This window comes from Chlorocebus sabaeus, chromosome 1 (assembly GCF_047675955.1).
Source record: "Chlorocebus sabaeus isolate Y175 chromosome 1, mChlSab1.0.hap1, whole genome shotgun sequence".
Lineage (NCBI taxonomy): Eukaryota > Metazoa > Chordata > Mammalia > Primates > Cercopithecidae > Chlorocebus > Chlorocebus sabaeus.
The window spans coordinates 2113727-2119726 of record NC_132904.1 but is presented as its reverse complement, the minus strand read 5'-3'; positions in this window follow the sequence as shown (position 1 = coordinate 2119726).

Genomic DNA, 6000 nt, shown 5'->3' with positions numbered 1-6000 from the left:
TAGGGCCCCCTTCACCTGTTTGCCATCTCTTGAGGACGACTGTCCTTCGTTGCCATATGTCCCGTGTCTTGAAAACTGTTGTTTCTTGAATTTGATTATTTTTGTTGTTATTGTTGTTTTGGAAGGGATGGGGGAAGAGAAGTAAATTCAGTTCCTGTGTCTCCATCGTGGTCACAAATGAACATCCTTAGTTTTTAATCTTTTCCATATTTGTACTTAAGTCACCTTTCACCTTTCTGTTATTTTAAACGTGTGTCTTCTTTCTTGTTTAAATGTGCTTATTTTGTTGGTCTTTTTAAAAATAGCAGTTTTTCATTATATCAACTCAGCAACAGTTCACTTTTCTGCCGTGTTAATTTATCTCCTCATCATCATTAATTCGCCCTTATTACGTCTTTTACATGTATTTTGGGTTTTCTTTTCCTGATGTCCTAGAGTCGAATGCTTTGTTCGCTTGTGTTCAGAGTTTCTTGTTTTGAAGGAATTTGTTTGAGGTTATAAAGTTGTTTTGGCTGTTGATTTTCGAAAGGCCCATCATCACTGTTTTGATTCTTCTTTAACCTAAGAGCTATTTAGAAGACGATTCTTTTCTTCATGCATTTGTCACGTTAGAGCTGGGACTTCGAGGTTTTCTTTCTGGCCTTATTGTACTGTGGTTAGGAAACATGGCCCAGAGGATGGGACCTGTCTTCTCCATGGTCTCATATCCGGACAGCTTTCAGTTTCATGGGGGAAAGGCATGAGCTTGACAGACAAGCAGCCTCTTCTCTTCCAGCCAGCTGGGAGTGCCACCTCCTGCCTGGAATTGGCCAGCCCTTAGAGTGCAGCCACAGAATCCCCTTCTCAACCCCAAGTCTCCACGGTGGTGTACGGAGACGGATGTTAAGGAGGCTGAACTGAGGGAGCCCCGTGATGGGGTCCCGAGTCTCTGCCTCTCACTCACCTGCCAGCCTCGAGCACGTGGCTTCTCCTCTCTGGGCCCCAACTTTCTGGTCCGTTTCACCAGGCAATGGCTTTCTAAAATGTAGGTTGTGTTATTATTCAGGTATGGTGAAGCTAACAGATCAAGAGTCAATTGCCATAGAAAAGATATTAACTCACAGTTCTCAAAGCAGGTGGCATGCTATGCCACAGGCAGGGAGGTGGGCACAGGGTCAGTCAGAAGGTGGGGGAGCCACAGGGGGACCTGGGCAAGAACCTTTCTTGTGGTTTCTGTAGAAGGAATGGGCAAGGCAAGGTACATGGGTTTAGGATTGGTCAGGTTGAATAAGTTCAGAGTTCTGGGGCCTAGGGGCTGCTTGTTGCCTTGGGGTAACAAAGGCAGGGGTAGTGCCCTCGAGTGTATCAGACCGTGATAGAGGAGGGGGCTGGAGCTGGGCTCTGCAGTGATGGGTTTGCCTACGAAAGGGTCTCCTTCACTGTCTCTAGGAATTAGTTTATCCTGGGAGAGGTGGCCCTTCACAATCAGCAAGTCCCCAAGATGTCACACTGCCAGATACAGAGACTAGAAAACTGGTATCACAAGGGAGCTGAGATTCTCCCGGTCCAGATCTGTGTTGTCCAAGATGGAAGCCACCAGCCCTGGGTGCCACTGAGCATTGAGATGTGGCCGGTCCACACTGAGATGTGCTGTGAATGTAAAAAGACACATGCCTGATTTCAAAAACCTTGGTATGAAAAGAAAATGTGAAACAGCTCTCAAGTAATTTTTATACTGATTACATGTTGAAATGCTAATATTTTGGGTATGATGTTAAAGTTCATTCCACTCGTCCCTCTTCAGGTATTTTTTAAGTGTCACTACGAAACAATCTGAAGTTACTGATGATACCTCCCAGTCCACGGCCCACATTGGTGCCCCCCAGATACCCCCGTGTCCTGCCGCATCTCCCCAACTCCCGCCACACATCCACCTGCCAATCAGTCAGGTTTTGTGATTCCCCAGGGTGCCCCACACTTCCAGCTCCTGCACCCCAGTTCCAAACAGCCTGTGGGTGACTTCAAAGTCAACATGAGCCTTGCTCATCCCAGGAGCAGGAGCCGGCTCCCTGGGGGGACAACAGGACTGTGGGCTGCAGCTCCCGGCTGGCCAGCCACAGAGCTGTTCTTGGATGCTCTAGGCTCATCTTATATGAGTCAGGCTCACGTTGACTTTGAAGTCACCCTTGGTCACCAGGAGCTCTGACCAACCAGGCCGAAAGCTTCCCCTGGGCCATCGCCAGCCCCGGTGCTGCCTGCTCCTGTCCCTCTTTGCTGAGCCTGGGCTCCCCAACATTCCCCCAGGTCATGAACACACATGAGCAGCACCTCAGATGTCGAAGGAGCAGGTCAGGTTAGCCTACTGGACAGAGCAGATCTGGGCAGCCACAGCTCCCTGTGGAGCACAGGGGCAAGGCAGCTCCAGGAGGCCACTGGGATCAGGGAAGGCTTCCAGGTGATATGACATCCAAGCTGGACAGGAGGCGTGAGTGATGGCATGCGAGGGTGCTGGACCTGAACCCTGAAGGCCCAGACGTGATCTAGCTGGGCTGGATGCTGGGTAAGGCCCCCTACTTCCAGGCGATACACAGACAGAAGCAGCAAACTGAGAACCCAGGAGACCAGGGCAGAGGCAGGGGCAGTGTCCAAAGGGCAAGATGGGGACCTGGTTGGAGAAGTGGCTGGGCTGACGGACAGCAGAGGACAGGGGAGAGGAAAGGCAGCACCCACACTGCCAACCTGGTGTTCTCTGCAGAGGGATCTTTCCTTAGAGGAAACGAGGCCGGGTTCATCCTGCAACAAATTGAGTTTGAAGAGCTGCAGGATGATGAGGGTCAGCCCAGGTGTCACATGGACATACCAGTCCTCTGGAGCAGCTGTCAGCAGACCGAGGCCCACAGGCCAGGTCCAGTCCCTGGCCTGCTTTTGTATCGCCCCAAAGCTAGGAACTTTCCTTCAATTCTTAAGTGGTTAAAAAATTAAAATCCATACCCATTAGCTATCATCAAAAAACTATTATCACCTCAGCCAGCCTGGGCAGCATAGTCAGACTTCATCTCTACAAAAAATAAAAATTTGGCCGGGCATGGTGGCAGGTATCTGCAGTCTCAGCTACTGGGGAAGCTGAAACTAGAGAATGGCTGGAACTCAGGAGGCAGAGGTTGCAGTGAGCCAAGATTGCGCCACTGCACTCCAGCCTGGGAGACAGAGCGAAACTCCGTCTCGAAAACAAACAAAAACAAAACAAACCCAGAAAGCACCAAGTGTTGGCAGGGATGTGGAGACGTTAGAACCTCGTGTGCAGCAGGAATGCACCATGGGCAGCCACTGTGGAAAACGTCATGGCGGTTCCTCAAAAGGTGAAACAGAGGTTTGCCGTATGACCTGGCAACTCCACTTCTCGGTCTATCCCCAAAAGAATCGAAAGCAGGGTCTCAGAGAGATATTTGCACCCCCGTGTCCATAGTACCATCATTGATAATAGCCCAAGGGTAGAAGCCACCCAAGTATCCACTGACAGAGGAACGGATCAACATCGTGGTCTACCCACACAGTGGAAGAGTATTCACCCATAAAAAGGAAGGAAATCCTTATGCAGGCTACAATATGGATGCAACTCGAGGGGATCACCATCAGTGTAAGCAGCCAGTCCACAAAAAAAGAGATGCTGCAGGATTCCACTTACACGAGGTCTCCCGAGCAGTCAAATCTATACAGACAGAGAGTGGATGGTGGGTGCCAGGGGCTGGGGGAAGGGTCATGGGGAGCTGGTGTTTAATGGGGACAGACTTTCGGTTTGGGAAAATGAGAAACTTTTGGAGATGGATGGTGGTGATGACTGCACAGCCACATGAACACACTTAATTCCACGGAACCGTGCACTTACAAATGGTTAAGAAGGTCCATTTTATGTCATGTGTATTGAACCACAGTCTGAAAATTCAGAGTATTTTGTAACAGTGAGGGTGACCTGGACTTCATGTTTCAGTGACCAGGAAGCATGTTTTGTTATTTCCTCCCTGCCCATGCCTGCATTTGCTCCCCAAGGCAGAGGACTCGTGGCAGACATGTGACCGGCGAGGCCAAAAATACTTACCATGTGGTCCTTTGCAGAAAAAGTTTGCCTACCCCTGTTCAAGAGCTCAGGGATGAAGAGTTGGAGGTAGGTAGAGCCTGGGAGAGGTGCCAGGGTGCCCAGGCAAAGGCCTCATGAGGCCGCATGCTTATGTTCGAAGGTCTTCTAACTGCTTTATTAAGATACAGTTCACATTCCATAAAGTGTACATTTCAATGGTTTTTTTTTGTGTGTGCTGTACAGAGCTGTGAAGCCAACAGGACAGGCCATGTTAGAACATTCTCGTGCTCTGGGAAAGAAACTATGTACCCTTTCACGGTCACCCTCATCCCTCTGTTCTCACTCCCCAGTCCCTGGTAACCATGAATCTCCTGTCTCTGTGAATCTATCCACTCTGCACATTTCATAGACTGAGAGTCACATGCTATGTGGTCCTCGGTGTCTGACTTCATTCACACGACCTCATGTTCTCGAGGTTCACCTACATCATGGCAAGAAACAGCTTCGTCTCTTTTTAGGGCTGAATAACCTTCCATTATTCTAGACCATGTTTTGTTTATCCACTCATCTGTTGATGGACATGTGGCTATTTTGAATTGTGCTTCTCAGGATGGACTGAGAGACCAAGAGTGCCAGAGAAGACGGCCCACATAGCATGGAGACCCACCAGTCCAGGAGACAGCCTGCTTCCGAAGTAAGGGGGGTGCTGCAGCGCCAAAGCTGCACAGACGGTGGCACCCAGGAATGAGGCAGGGGCCAATGCAGCGAGAGACACAGGTCTCTAGGGAATTATTATTTCAAAGCTAGGCGTTGGGGGCAGACGGGGTTTCCACAGTGGTGGGAGGACCAGATTGGGAAGAGGATGAAGGTGGAGAGAGGTGTGGGCGGTGGTGGGGGACTGGCCTGGCCGTGGCACAGCAGGCGCAGCTGAGTGCAGGACTGTGCCTGGGGGCAGGGTAGCAAGAAGTTGTGCCTGGGCGCTGAGAGGCTTGAGTTTTTAGACAGGAAGTTTTGGGGTGATCTGTAGAGGCCTTACAGGTCCTGCTCCGCAGATCTTACCAGCTGTGGAGGCACTCGGGTGAAGACAGGACAGAGACCAACCTAGCCGCTGTACCCCTCGTCCCTGTTGACCCCCAGGGTGTATGCAGCCATACCCAGAGCAGCAGAGGGCCCACCGGTCAAGCTACAGAATCCTGAGAAATAATAAATCGTTGTTCAGACCGTTAAAATCCTGGTGGCTCCTTACACAGTAACAGACGACTGAGGGGCTCCCAGCCCGGGAGGTCAAAGTCCAGGAGGGATTTCCAAGGCCCAGTTTGCAGGGTTCCAGGATCGTTCCTGGATTCTTATCTTGCAGCCTTGACAAGGGGAAGGAGGGAGGCAGCGGAAGAAGGGCAGGACAATCCATGACAGGCTGTGATTTGTCAAGTGACCGTCTGGGATGAATGGGGTCTCAGACCAGGGACAGGGAGTAGAGGAAAGCCCGCCTCTGCCCTGGTTGGAGAACCCGGATTCAGACCCAGGGCCCCGATTTCTGCCTGGATCGCTCCACTGGGCGGAGTGACAGTGGACACATCCGGGGTTCTCTCCAAGTCGGTTTCCTCGTCTGCTAAATAGAGACTGCAGTCCACCAGCTCCCAAGTAGGCGCCACTCTTCCGGCCCCTCCCAAGGCAGGAGGGCCAGGCGCGCTCAGGGCACAGGTGTGCTAGGGGCCCAGGTGGGCCAGTCAGCAGCATCCTGCAGGGTAATCGGAGCAGGTGGGCACCCCGAGGCTGGCAGTAAACAGTTGCTATCTGCTCCCAGGCTCCCAAGAGGGGTCCTGGGCCTCACTTCCTCCAGTCGGAACAGGAAAGCAGCTCCAGGCAGCTGGGTCCACAAAAAGCTCCATTCCCTGAGGTCTCAAGCAGTGGCCCAGGAGCATCTGGTCACCTTCGGGAAAAACCGG